Genomic DNA, 16,055 nt, shown 5'->3' on the forward strand with positions numbered 1-16,055 from the left:
AAATTCTTCAAAATTACAATTAAAAAAAAATGTGGCTGGGGGCCGGGCTGTGTGTGTGTGTGTGTGTGTGTGTGTACATACATACATACATATATATATATATATATATATATACATATATATATAAATACATATACACATACATACATACACACATATATATATATATATATATATATATATATATATATATATATATATATATATATATATATATATATATATATATATATATATTCCTCGCGCACTAATTGACTGAAAGAGCACGCACTTGGTGCGATGATGTCATGTTATCGATGGAAAAATGCATTTTTAGACCACATGATTTGCCTGAGCGGCTAGGAGACTCCGTGAGTAACAAGCGGTTGCCTAGTCGCCTTTCCATTAAGAAAAATAAACTAGTTTTTAGTATAAGTTTGCTGGTTTCAAGAAATGTAATGCCGAGCGCATATCATTATGTCAAGATAATGGCACTAGCATTTACTTAATTTAAGAATGTTATGTTATCACTGCACCTTAACCATAATCTGAACATGGAAGTGAAGCACTACCCACCTCTGATCGACACGTGCAGCAGGCGTTTACTGCAGGGATGTCCAGCTTTCTCGAAGCAAAAAATTGTCCTTTGTCGGGAGACCAATTTGCTATGACTTTGAACCTGATATTTCCATAAAGTAGACTTTATTTTGTCCATTTCTGCTTGTTTGTGGCTCATCAATAGCAAGTGAACTGCAGCCAAGTTTCCCAGCTACGGCACGGCCCAAGTGTCAAAAAGGAAGTGTTCGTATTAATCGCCCGTTAGAAATATTAGTGCCGTTATTGAAATTTATAGTTAACATGTTTTTATCGCGTTAACTTTGACAGCCCTAAAAACAAGGCAGAAGTTTATGGCCACTGTAACATTACACAGTTTGAACAGTCACACTGTTTGAATGTGGGAAAATAAAACTGTACTTTTTAATTTAGTGATTCTTTGGTGTTCCACTAGATGGAGCCCACGTACCACTCGTTTGAGAATCACTGTCCTAGAGTGAACATATCAGGGTGGGCTGGCTATTTCTAGTTGTCCCTGTGAGCCGATGGATGGCCTTTTGTGTTATTTTGTTTTTGCTGCGCCTTGCCTTAGCAATCACGGTAATTGTCCCAGGACATGCTGCTGCAGACACAACACAGACAGAGAAGTTACAATTGATTGGCCCAGTCAGTGGATTGCCTGTCAAGACTACCTGGCCCAGTAGCCTTGGGCAATGTGAGAGGCTACAGTGGCACACAAGTCCCACTCACGCATGTTCTAGCCTTCCTTCATCCAATCATTTTTATGAAAATTGTATATACACCAATAGAGCAAACTGGCACTGTATCTGAGTGAGAACAAGTCCAGGGCCAGATTTTTGTCCCAGTTCCCCGCTGGAAAATATGGTTGTTAAAGAAGTGGTGCATCTTCACGTCCTCCAAAGCACTTTGTCCTAATCGGAACATCATCTTCTTGCAGAGAAACTTGATGTCGTGTGGCTTCATGCAGCACAAAGTGAGAATTCCAGCCTTCATTATCTCTGCTGTCTCCAAAAGGCCAATCTGCCTCGCAGTCCCTGACACAATTAATATTTCCATTTAAGCCCGTTTTAATTGCCCCGACAGCTCAATTGCTCCCCCGCTCAGGTATGTGATACGCGGCGGAGCCGTCACCTCTCTGAGTTTGTTTTTATTCCAGGACTGAATTTTCACACACTTTGAAATGGGTAGTTATGTTTTTGTAAGGTGTTGCTAATCCCACCCGCCCCCCAAACACACAAACAAACACACACACAGTTTTGGAGTGTAAGAGCATAGCACACTTAAATCTTGATGACATATACAAGCAAAGCCGGCAAGCACTGCCATGTCCTTGTGTGTTACGGCTCCCTGGGATGCTCCATCTTTAATGAGGGCAGGGAAAAGGGGAAGGAAAAGGCCATCTGGGCTGCAGCGAGGGCTTGTTTTCCACAGTTCCAAGTGAGGGTGGAGATGATTAAAGTGGCTCTTTTTTGTGTGTTTGGAGTGCTGCAGCATGTGTGCACCTGTGATTATGCATCATATACTGGTGGCTGAAGAGGGAAAATAAGGGATAGTTAGGCTGACAAACTAATGTGCTTATTGTCTATGATGCTCCTGTAGATATTTGCAATGATGATAATTTTGCAGGTGTGTGGGGAGGAAGTACGCAAATACCTTAAATACAAAATAATGACTCAGAGATTGCTGACTCAAATTGTTCCTCTTTCAATACTGATATTGGAGCCTTGAGTATTGGTCGATACAAATATTGATCCGATTTGATGGCAGCGCAAAGCATACATAATTGTGTTATTTTGTGATGTGGAATTTTATAAAAGGCTCGATCAAATAATTAGTCAAAAAGAGAACAATGGTAGGTATAAAAAACACTAACCTATTAACCATCTGGAATGGACTTACACTGCACTTTTGTTGGAATTTTGCGTATCATTCACAATCGTTATGTGAGACACAGTGGTGTGCCGTCAGGGCCAGCAAGGCCTTCTCTGCTGGCCTAACATAACCAGAAATCATGATCAAAATTAAAGATAAAAGTAATTTTTAATTTACTTTCCCTAAATATCTAACAGTATTCATATTCTCTTCATGTCATATTATGCTCCTTCCAGCGCTGTTGTTCTTAGTTTATAGAGTTTTTATCCAATCAGAATTCAGCTAGCTTATGTTGCCATGCTGTACCAAATCTGCCTAGAGCCTTCAGATTCAGCAATGCGGGCGTCTGTGCACTGTCAGTGAACGGGGACATACAGTTGACAGACAGTTGCAATAGCCAATCAGATCACGCGTTGTCAGTAAGGCCTTCTAAATGGCCTAAGGCAGATATGGTGATGTATGAGCCAGGTAACATAAGAACTCCTTTACCCAGCATGCCACTGTAGTGGAGAGCACGCGCAGCAGCCCCATTTAGGTTGTTTAATGTAGACATGCCGGTGTGGAGTAAACTTTAAGAAGTCAGCCAACACGCCTCGTCTGCATCTTTTATAATTAGACCAGACAACACATATAATTGCAAGGCCATTTTCAAGAAGGATATTTAAACAAACTACATCTTGTGAGACCATCTCGGCCAACCCCGGAAGCTAGCTCAGCTGTCGATGAAATGTGAGTTCAGATATTTTATTTCTTTATTTTTTCAAGTTTAAAATGTGTTTTGCAATTTTTATTTTGACAGTACCACGTAAGATATGTTTTAATTGCTGATGCAGGTTTATTGATTTTTAAATGCGCCACAAAATAACCTGTTTTGTACAATGCGCAGTAGAGTGTAAATGTGTTTCTGTATAGTATTTCTCCAGCAATTGTCATGTGGTGACATCAATGATGGTATATTTAGAGGTCATCATTAAAGTCAGACATCACTGAACGCCTAGGTGGGAAACGCACGGCCCGCCACTGGTGAGACACACACATACAGGCTAACAAAGGAGGAAAATGGGATTCACTCTCTTCCGCTCTAAAAAACAAAAAACAACTTCAATGAATTTATCAATCAAATAATGTTTTCTATACATGCTGTAAGTATATACCCAGTATGTAGAGCAGTAACAGGCCCATTTATAATATTTATTATTTACGTATTTGCTTGTTTTAAGCATACACAATAATTTCACAGAACACATCGCAATGTTCCCTATTTCTTTCAACAACAGCAGCAACTACTACTAATAATGGCAGACTTCATGAGAGCCAACGACAACTGCTTTGGGCCAAATGATGATCCAGAACCTTATCTTTTTTAGCCTAAATATATGGAGGATGTGATACAAGTTTTAGAAGCTGAGTGATAAATAGATCTTAATTTCTTGAAACCCGAAACATCAAGTAGCAGTATTATTAAGTGCTAAGCAGGAAATACAAACTACACCGTAGTGATTTTAATCACTTACTGTACAATGTCTGCTCTCACAGGGATGCCAACAGATAGGATGCTGATATCTTTCAACACAAGACTTGTGTTCCCTGATCAGATTAACTAATCATAATATTCACATAGGTAAAATAAAATAAATAAATAAATGCTGGCAGCAAACGAGCGTCCTGTGTGTTTTCCTCGCAACGTCGTCAGGTCTAAACTTAATTTAAAAGGTTGATCAACTTTTCAGTTTATGGCCACGACTTTCTACCATACAGGTGTGAGGCCTGATTCATAATCTAGAATTAACTTTCACCTACGCATAGGCGACACAGCAGCTCACTGGCTCAGTATGTCAATAGCTGCATCAGCTATTGTTACCTCTCTGTGATAGCTCGAGATATAGAGGGAGACAGACAGACAAAATGTTCCAATTGTCATTGGGGAGAGATAAGAAAAAGCACCAGGGAGGCCAAAACACCTTAAAACGCTAAAAAAGTCAAAAACAGCAGAAGTGTTTTGGTGAACCAGGAAATAAGCTCATCAGCGGAGAAGACAGACATGACATGTCATATTTTAGACTGCATTATTGTTCATCTAAGGTCACTTATCACGTATGTCTACCTTGTGTGCTTAAGTGTTGTGTAGCTGATCGTTCCTTAAAGGCCTACTGAAACCCACTACTACCGACCACGCAGTTTATATATCAATGATGAAATCTTAACATTGCAACACATGCCAATACGGCCGGGTTAACTTATAAAGTACAATTTTAAATTTCCCGCTAAACTTCCAGTTGAAAACGTCTATGTATGATGACGTATGGGTGTGACGTCACGGAGTGAACGGAAGTATTGGCACACCATTGTGTCCCAAAACAAACAGCTCTGTTTTCATCGAAAAATTCCACAGTATTCTGGACATCTGTGTTGGTGAATCATTTGCAATTTGTTTAATGAACAATGAAGACTGCAAAGAAGAAAGCTGTAGGTGGGATCGGTGTATTAGCGGCGGACTACAGCAACACAACCAGGAGGACTTTGAGATGGATAGACGCGCTACCATGAGTACAGCTTTGGCTTCCAAACATTTGATCGCTTGCCCGTACGTGCGTGGCGCTATGTGCATGTCACGTACGTAACTTTGGGGAAATATATGTTTCTTGCCGACTCTGATGGCGGCCGGGGTGTTGTCGAAAGCTACAACGCCCGCCGCTGCACCGCTGTCCTCACCTTGACTTCCTCTGTGTCCGGGCCGCCGACCGCATCGGTGATCGGGTGAAGTCCTTCGTCGCGCCGTCGATCGCTGGAACGCAGGTGAGCACGGGTCGTGATGAACAGATGAGAGCTGGCGTAGGTGCAGAGCTAATGTTTTTAGCATAGCTCTGTCGAGGTCCCGTAGCTAAGTTAGCTTCAATGGCGTCGTTAGCAACAGCATTGTTAAGCTTTGCCAGGCTGGAAAACATTAACCGTGTAGTTACAGGTCCAAGGTTTAATAGTATTGTTGATTTTCTGTCTATCCTTCCAGTCAGGGGTTTATTTCTTTTGTTTCTATCTGCATTTAAGCACGATGCTATCACGTTAGCTCTGTAGCTAAAGAGCTTCGCCGATGTATTGTCATGGAGATAAAAGTCACTGTGAATGTCCATTTCGCGTTCTCGACTCTCATTTTCAAGAGGATATAGTATCCGAGGTGGTCCGTGATCCACAATAGAAAAAGGAGAAAGTGTGGAATCCAATGAACCCTTGTACCTAAGTTACGGTCAGAGCGAAAAAAGATACGTACTGCACTGCACTCTAGTCCTTCACTCTCATGTTCCTCATCCACGAATCTTTCATCCTCGCTCAAATATATGGGGTAATCGTCGCTTTCTCGGTCCGAATCGATTTCGCTGCATTGTAAACAATGCGGAAATGTGAGGAGCCCTTCAGCCTGTGACGTCACACTACTTCCGGTTCAGGCAAGGCTTTTTTTATCAGCGATCAAAAGTTGCAAACTTTATCGTCGATGTTCTCTACTAAATCCTTTCAGCAAAAATATGGCAATATCGTGAAATGATTAAGTATGACACATAGAATGGATCTGCTATCCCCGTTTAAATAAAAAAAAATCATTTCAGTAGGCCTTTAAGGCTCTGGATGCTGTGCGACTGTTGTGGTTGACAAGACTCTGCAGCATAGCGTGGACTTTGGGGCGGTGCCTCTGGATTGGCAGACTGGGGTGGTGGTTCCTTTATTTAAAAAACGGAATCGGAGGGTGTTTCAACTATCGTCCGATCACACTCCTTAGCCTTTCCGATAAGGTCTATTCAGGTGTACTAGAGAAGACACTCGAACCTCGGATTCAGGAGGAGCAGTGTGGTGTTTGTCCTGATTGCGGAATTTTGGACCAACTATGTACTCTCGGCATGATCCTTGAAGGAGCATGGGAGTTTGCCCAAAAAGTCGACATGTGTTTTGTGGACTTGGAGAAGACATTCAACCATGTCCCTCGAGGAGTCCTAAGGACAGTACTCAGAGAGTATGGGGTATCAGGCCGCCTCACCTGTATGATCAGTATCAGAGCTTGGTCCACATTGTCTTACTGGCCTACCATTTTCAGCTTTTGTAAATGACTCAAATACAAGAGAAGACCAACTATGTGTGCTCATTGGAGGACATGTATAGGTTAACTGGCTGTCCAACTTAGCATAAGTAAATACGCTGCAGGACTGCTTGTATCGGAGATTTTAGATGCAAGTCGATATAATCCAATACTTGATATTCGCTAATATCAGACAGATATCAATATCGGATCGGAACAACCCTAATAATGACTGACTTCTTGTTGTATGTATTATCAATAAAAACTAATCCAACATTAAATAAATACAATAAAACATTTTAAAAAACTTGCTCAGTAAATTCCCTGCTATTGTATGTAATATTATTTTTTAATCATGTAACAAAACGTCCGACTTTGTATTGGGTTTTATTAAGAGAGAAAACATTTCTAGCACAAAAAGTCACATTACATGAACAAGTTCAAAAAATGCTGTAAGTAAAGTAGTTTCTTACACAGGAAGGCTGAACATTACATATTAATACCTGAAAAAAATGTATTGTTATATTATGTTAAACAGCCAATGTGGGTTTTATTACTATAAGAAAATAAATTGGGAGGTTCTAGGGATAAATTCATCGTTTTTTTCAGCGAATAAAAATAATTTTAAAAAGAGATTGTTTTACGAATAATGTTAGTTTGTCTCAGGGAAAAAAGGTCATTTTTGAAAAAAGTCACACAATTTCCCGGAAAGACATCATAGTATCTCAAGAAAGTTGGAGTTCTACTAGAAATGTTTAATTTGTGTATATGTGTAGTACGTGAAAAAAGTTGTAATATTACATATTTGTAACAATACAAATGTTTTTATTCCCTCAAGAAACTCATGTAAAAACACGTCATAATGCTGTAATTTATCATGCGAATAGTTCATAAAATGTAGATTTTATTGAATGGAAGGTGTACTAGAACACCTTCAATTAAATAAATAATTGAAGGTGAATTATTTAGTTCTCGCAGCTTGCTGCATCCTTCATCGACGCACGAGCCGAGTGATCCACCGCTGAGAGTTGTCTCAGTTTGTTTTTTGCTTTGTCTGGGTGTGTTGTACTTATTCTTGTCCTGTACAACCAAGCGTTTGCGGACGTAGAAGGTGTAAAGCATCATTGTCACTCGTTATATCATTGTTGTACAATGATATAACGAATATAATGTAACGTAACTTTTATTTTTATTTTTACAATGGACAGTTAAAGGCCTACTGAAACCCACTACTACCGACCACGCAGTCTGATAGTATATATATCAATGATGAAATCTTAACATTGCAACACATGCCAATACGGCCGGGTTAACTTATAAAGTGCAATTTTAAAATTCCCGCCACACTTCCGTTCGAAAAACTCATTTGCATATGACGTATGCAATCAATCAATCAAAACTCACACACACAGTCATAGACTACTCCAGTGGTTCTCAACCTTTTTTCAGTGATGTACCCCCTGTGAACATTTTTTCAACTCAAGTATCCCCTAATCAGAGCAAAGCATTTTTGTTTGAAAAAAAGAGAAAAAAAAGTAAAATACAGCACTATGTCATCAGTTTCTGATTTATTATTTTGTATAACAGTGCAAAATATTGCTCATTTGTAGTGGTCTTTCTTGAACTATTTGGAAAAAAAGATATAAAAATAACAAAAAACTTGTTGAAAATAAACAAGTGATTCAATTATAAATAAAGATTTCTACACATAGAAGTAATCATCAACTTAAAGTGCCCTCTTTGGGGATTGTAATAGAGATCCATCTGGATTCATGAACTTAATTCTAAACATTTATTTTGTTGAAGTATTATTCAATAAATATATTTATAAAGGATTTTTGAATTGTTGATATTTTTAGAATATTTAAAAAAATTCTCACGTACTCCTTGGGATACCTTCAAGTACCCCCAGTGGTACGCGTACCCCCATTTGAGAACCACTGGTCTACTCCATGAACAATGAAATAAATTAATAAAATAGTCTACATATAATTATTGCTTCAAGTTCTAGTCAAGTTCCTCTGCAGTATAAAGTATCGTACATTTACTGACATTACTGTCAATAGTGTCAATACTGTCAATAGATTACAATAGACAATAATATAAAGTATTGTACATTTACAGACAATAGATCAGATCATGGCCAGTACGACTACGGCATCAGTGGCGGATGCGGTGGATGAACCAATGGCAATGGCACTAGATTTGCCTGATGAGGAGGGCGATCAAGATCAGGTTCGATTTGTTTTCCTAATCAATGTTCAAATGGATTACAGTTCAAGCCCAATACAAAAGTATTCATAATTTATGTAAATGAGGTATCCATATTACATGTAGCTGTTTCTCCATTTCCAGGGAAATACAAGAGAACAAGGATGCCAGACGGACTGGGTACCGACTGGGAGAACACCAACAGCAATGACCAGTAGCAAGAGCACCCAAACAGGGAAAATACATCATAGATCAAAGGGTATGTCTATTTCGGTGATGAACATGATTCTGCACATCACAATACACATTGCACAGCTGCCTGTGCAGAGTAGAGTAGACAGATAAATTAGGTGATTCAAAGACAATAATTAGTATGTGATTCTAGTTTAATTTTAACAGATTATATAAAACAACTTGTGTTTGATTTTATTGCTAGGACACCAGGTGACCCCAGAGATCCTCGAGGAGGGTTAGAGCTCGGCTGGCCAGGGTTAGTGAAGTCCCATCGTCAAGTGTAGCAGCTCCATCTGACAGCCCCGAGATGCAGACTAACATAGCAACTCCAGGTGCTCCTGCATTGTTTGATGTAGGACCAGCATCAAGTCCCACTGCGCCTTTTGTTAGTGGTTCTTCCGATGACAGCTATGTGCCGAGTGAGTCATCAACATCGGATCCGTGTCAATCTGACGGGTCGCCAGATCGCCCACGTACTCACCAGATGCGTGAAGAGGGCTGCCACAAGGAACCGAAGTACATCATCTTTGAGTCGTGCCTCCAGAGTCTCGTCAAGTGGTGTCACTGTCCAGTCTGTGGCAGCCAGGACATAAGCCCTTCTTGGGATTCAAACGGTACACAGCTGACCATGACTCTTCAATGTGCATCATGTGACCAGAGGAGTAGTTGGAGCAGCCAGCCAAACATTGGCCCTTATGCCGCGGGCAACATCCTGCTATCTGCTGGCATCCTCTTCGCTGGCGCATCTTCTGGCAAGGTGTTGCAAGTGCTGAACAGCATCGGAGTGGTCACGTATGTGAAGAGGACATTTTTCAACCACCAGGAGCTCATCCTGCAGCCAGCCATCAAAAAGGTGTGGGAGGAACAGCAACGGACGCACCTCACCATGCTGCAGGTGGAAGTCCGACCCCTCGTCCTTGGTGGTGATGGGCGAGCAGACAGTCCGGGACACAGTGCCAAGTTTGGTACCTACACCACAATGGAGCTTGTGGCCAATGTGGTTCTCGGACTTCAGGTTGTACAGGTACGACCATATAATCTCACTAAAACACTAGTAACATTATAAGCAGAGAAGGGATTTTCCAGAATTATCCTAGTAAATTTGTCTAATAACATTAACCATTTCAATGTATACTAAGCCCCTTTTTCATTTTTTTCTTTGCTCATTCCTTTTCTGTTATATATATTTCAGAGCAATGAATGTCTTGGCAGCTACCATATGGAGATGGAAGGACTGAAGAGGATGGTGGAGCTGTTGATCAGCTGGGACCTGGATGTCGGGGTGCTGGTGACAGACCGACAGACAGATCGCTAAATGGATTCGCGAAAACATGCCCAATACACGGCACTGCTATGACATCTGGCATGTTGCAAAATGTTAGTTGGATTATTTGTATGCATGACAAGTTGTGAAGTAGTGTGTACATATTAGTGATCAGATGAATGCCATATTGTATTTAATCCACAAATGTCTGCATTTTTCTGTTTGTAGCCATCGGAAAGAAACTGAAGGCCATCTACAAGCATAAGGACTGTGAAGACCTGAAGCCCTGGGTGCAAAGTATAATCAACCACCTCTACTGGGCAGCAGTGTCTACACCGCCTGGAGAGGGGGAACTTCTGGTTGCCAAGTGGAAGTCTGTGGAGTGACACATTCAGAACATCCACAAGGACCATGGCGACCTCTTCCCAATTTGTACTCATGGACAAGTGCAACGGCAAAAGAAATGGCTCAAACAAAGTGAGTAGGCAAATAAGTTGCCCGAAAGCAGTGAGGGACTAGCAGTATTTTCCTGCACATCTTTTGAAAGTCAAAAAATTCAGATAAACTTGTAAGTAAATAACCAGTTTAAGTTGACTGGAACATTTTTGTTGAAACATTGTTCTATTTTAAATTTATGTTTAGGTTCACGCTCAGCAGTGAAACTGGAGGAGGTGGTCAACAACAAGTCCCTGCTGAAAGATATCGCCATGCTGTCGGGTGAACACCAGACTTCCAAGGTGGAGGCGTTCCATTGCCTTATTATACAGGTGAGAATTAGGCTGATCGCCTGTAGGTGGCGTCGGTGGTTACCACCTGCCACTAGGACTTTGGTGGCCAGGGAGCAAAATACTAGAGCATACTAAATGTAGCCTTGATACAGTCAGTGTAAGCAAGAGAATGTTAGAGGTCCAACATAGTGGCTAGGCAGTTAGAGGTCCAACATAGTGGCTAGGCATCTTGGTGAGAAAGATTGCAAACAATTCTGGCGTGGTGTTAAAATTAAAAACAAAACAGCTTCATTATTGCAGGAGATCAAGCTTTAATAGCTGACTATAAACAGTTTAATACACAAACATTTGTATTCAAATTTACAAACTATTTATACATTTACACACACATTGTATGGACGCATGACTGAATAAAGTGTCTTTTATCTTATACAGTTCGCACCGAAAATGTATGTCTTCTCATACATCGGAATGCTGTGCAGGTATGTTTCCACACTAATCTAAGTGTCACTAGTGTGTGCCATACCTTAGTATTAATTATTACATTATTCTGTTACCACACCTAGGAACCTGCTTGCTGGGCTGCACTGGAATGAAAACTCGAGCCGCCCTATAGCCACTACACAAGCGGGTGCTGAGCGCTATGCAGTACGCTACCCGAAGTATAAAGCAGGGGGCCATGTGGTCAAGAAAATCGCGACAGAGCCAACATACCGTAAGTGTAGAGGACACAAAACATGTAAACACTTGACACTTTGTATCATGATAATAATACTGTCAAGTTTCACTCTCCATGAGTATATTATGTTGTGAGCAGGAACATGTACAATTGTATTTTGCAGGCTATGTAGATGACTTGATCAGGGAGGTTGTTGCTGGCTGCAGACAGACCCCTGACCAGAGAACACCAGTCAGCGTCACTGTGGATGTGCCTCCCTTCCTCTGCGATGAACTGGAGAAGCCAGACAAGGAGGAAGCCATCGCCAAGCACAGGAGTCGCTTCGGTAAGTGTTAACTGCCCTCCCAGTAACAGTTAGAGATGCTACCTCAGTAGAAGCATTTAAGTCCCATCTTAAAACTCATTTGTATACTCTAGCCTTTGAATAGACCCCCATTTTTAGACCAGTTGATCTGCCGTTTCTTTTCTTTTCTCCTCTGCCCCCCACCCCACACCCTCTCCCCCTTGTGGAGGGGTTATTCCGGTGACCATGGATGAAGTGCTGGCTGTCCAGAGTCGGTTGGACCGCTCGCCTGTGCATCGGTTGGGGACATCTCTGCGCTGCTGACCCGTCTCCGCTCGGGATGGCCTCCTGCTGGCCCCACTATGGACTGGACTCTTACTATTATGTTAGATCCACTAAGGACTGGACTTTCACAATATTATGTCAGACCCACTCGACATACATTGCTTTCGGTCTCCCCTAGAGGGGGGGGGGGGGGGTTACCCACATATGCGGTCCTCTCCAAGGTTTCTCATAGTCATTCACCGACATCCCACTGGGGTGAGTTTTTCCTTGCCCGTATGTGGGCTCTGTACCGAGGATGTCGTTGTGGCTTGTGCAGCCCTTTGAGACACTTGTGATTTAGGGCTGTATAAATAAACATTGATTGATTTCTTTTATTGATTAAGTACAGTGGCCATGTGGATTGTGTTGCAGTCACTGCACATCTTGGAACTCCGTGTAGTCCATCGATGGGAATGTTTTCCTAATCTTATGTACTACACAAGCTGGTAGTACCACCCTTATCTCCTTTCCCAGATATCCCCAGCAGAAGCGGACAAACTGTCGATAGGCTGTGTGTCGTCTCCGCCTGCAAGTACAAAATAGTTGTTAGCAAATGATGGCAGCTGTTATTATCCGGACATGGATACACAGTGACTCACTGTTCTCTGAGATGCAAAAGACATTGTCATGCATTCTATTCATTTGTCATTTACTGTTGCAGTAAATTGTAAATATTGTTGACATCTACGGTTTTATGTATGTAATACTTCTATGATATATAATGTCATGTACATTGTAGCACAGTACATTTCACAGAATAAGAATAAGATAAGAAAGTGCTCATTCTGACTTATCTTTCAAAGGTTGATAGAATTATTTAAACTTATTAGTGCCTCACTCATTTTGCTGTTGCTGCAGCACGCCATATTGCTGTTCGTAGGCGTAATACGCTGTCTGCAGCACCCATTCATCCAGACACACTGATGGAAAGCCAGGGTGGTCTATGATGCACGTCTCCACCCTCTCCTCATCCATCGTTCTGGCCACTGCATCTAGCTCACGACAGCAGACACACTCAGCCACTGTCTCCATGTTCACACAGTTGTGACATGTACACCTGGAAATAGAAATATTCATAATATTTGTAAATCAATTGTTATTATGGACACCTGCAATCTGCAAACATGTGGAATAATTAATATTATCATTGTCTTGTTGTGGATCTTATTTATCTACATGCATATTTTTAGTATTGCCGGTATATGGAGCTGTGGCCCATAGAAATAATGGGTAATTAATTAGGTTTGACATTGTGTCAATGATAGATACTTAGTCTATAGATAGGCCTGGGGTGTAATTTGTAACACAGTGCAAGACTAGGCCACAAGCTAAAACTAGTCTATAAATAAATAACATTTTACCATTCTGTATTCTGAAGGCGATCTATGTCGTGTGCTACTCCAGCATTGTGTCAATGATAGATACTTGGTCTATAGATAGGCCTGGGGTGTAATTTGTAACAGTGCAAGACTAGGCCACAAGCTAAAACTAGTCTATAAATAAATAACATTTTACCATTCTGTATTCTGAAGGCGATCTATGTCGTGTGCTCCTCCAGCATCAATAGCAGCAGCGTCCTCCTGACAGTCTTCGTCAGCTTGGGGTCAAAGCGGTATGGCTCTATCCCTCTCACAGCTTCTGAATCGCTTCCAATCCCCACTAGTTCTTCACTTGCACTTTCCTCAACCAAAAATCTTTCATCCTCGCTCAAATTAATGGGGAAATCGTCGCTATCTCGGTCGGAATCGCTCTCACTTCTGGCGGCCATCATTGAAAACAATAGGAAAGACTCAGCAGCCAGCTCTTGTGACGTCACGCTACTTCCGGTAGGGGCAAGGCTTTTTTTTATCAGAGACCAAAAGTTGCGAACTTTATCGACTTTGTTCTATACTAAATCCTTTCAGCAAAAATATGGCAATATCGCAAAATGATCAAGTATGAGACACAGAATGGATCTGCTATTCCCGTTTAAATAAAAAAAATTCATTTCAGTAAACCTTTAAGCTATGTATTTAACATAATGGAGGACTAGGTATTTCCTTCCAAAAATCTATATTCATAATTATATACAATAAAATAAAGCAAAAATAAGTCAAAATAACATGTTTTTACAACAATTTCAAAACTGACAAATTAAATGCATACAAATATATTGGGCTCTTAATCCAAAACTCTTACTTGACTCTCGTTATCCTTTCCCTGTAGTGTGGGGCAGTGGAGCCCTCTGCCCGAAGTGCGTGCGTGCGTGCGTGCGTGTGTGTGTGGTGGTAAAATACTCCCACTTGTTTCTAGGCAAATTTGTCTAGCTCAGGGGTCGGCAACCTTTACCACTCAAAGAGCCATTTTGGCAAGTTTCACACATTAAAGAAAGTAATGGGAGCCACAAAAATGTTTTTAAAATTTAAAATGAAAAACACCGCATACAAAGTTTACATGCTTTGTGCTATGTTAACCAGGGGTCTCAGACACACGCACCGGCACGCACTTTAATGTGGGAATTGGATGTAAGTGCAGCCCACGAGTTTTGGATGAATGTCGCTTGCGTCACACTTGCCAACCCTCTCATTTTTCCCGGGAGACTCCCGAATATCAGAGCGTGATGACACTGCATTTGGCGCCCTCTACAGTCTGCCCAATCAGTGTACCTGCTCGACCACAAGTGGAATGCAGCTTTAGCTTGCTCACGTAAGAGACAGCAAGGCTACTAACTCAGCAGCCACACATCTTACACTGACGGTACCAATACCCAGAATCCCATGCAGCCCTAACTCTTCCGCTCAACCAACCACGAAGAGGGGGGGGGGGTTTGATGTGTGGGGGGATTTGGTGGTAGCGGGGTGTATAATGTAGACCGGAAGAGTTAGGACTGCATGGGATTCTGGGTAATGGTTGTGTTGTGTTTATGTTGTGTTACAGTGGGATGTTCTCCAGAAATGTGTTTTTCATTCTTTTTTGGTGTGGGTTCACAGTGTGGCACATATTTGTAACGTAACAATGTTGAAGTTGTTTGATACGGCTACCGTCAGTGTAAGCTGTGTGGCTGATGAGTAACTATGCTTTGCTGTCTCCTGTATGAGCAAGTAATAACAACATACAACATGTGGCTGGCCTGGCATGCTGTAAGTAAATGCTATAGAGGACAATTACTGCAGTGCAATTAGGGCACACCCTTTATATAGTAATTAGAGTGTTAATAGGATTATTTTTCCCTGGGAGTAGTCTATGAGAGACACTGACGTCCATAAGTCTCCTGGGAAAATCGAGGGGGTCGGCATACATGTAGCTGAGCCGCATCAGAGTGGTCAAGGAGCCGCATGCGGCTCCGGAGCCGCGGGTTGCCGACCCCTGGTCTAGCTGGATGTGTTGACAAGCAGCATGAAATCGCTAAACAGGCAAAGCAAAAACATAAAATATAACTACAACAGACATCTCTTTTTTACAGCCGGTTGGTGCACGTTTACTGTTTCCGCATTTTTGACAACACTCTACTAGGCAGGTTGTCTTCCAAGTTGCCATGACGACACACAATGCTATTGTTGTTCCTACACATCAGAATGAGTGACGCTAGCTTTCTACGCTAACAGGTAGTAGACTTGAACGTGTGCCACCGTCCATTAAAAAGTCCCCCCCACCCCCTAATCCTCCTCACCCGTGACAGCTACAACAAATATTAGCACCCTGGGAGCTCGGAAGCAACACACTGCAATATAGAGCTCCACTGGGGGCTCAGACCTTGAATAATAAAGCTTTAATGTGACTTAAGGATTGTGTATTCATTATGTAACAAGCACATGCATGCTCATAATGGCAACGACAGGCTAAACATTGTCTTATATAGATGC

The sequence above is a fragment of the Entelurus aequoreus genome, linkage group LG08 (assembly GCF_033978785.1).
Source record: "Entelurus aequoreus isolate RoL-2023_Sb linkage group LG08, RoL_Eaeq_v1.1, whole genome shotgun sequence".
Classification (NCBI taxonomy): Eukaryota; Metazoa; Chordata; class Actinopteri; order Syngnathiformes; family Syngnathidae; genus Entelurus; species Entelurus aequoreus.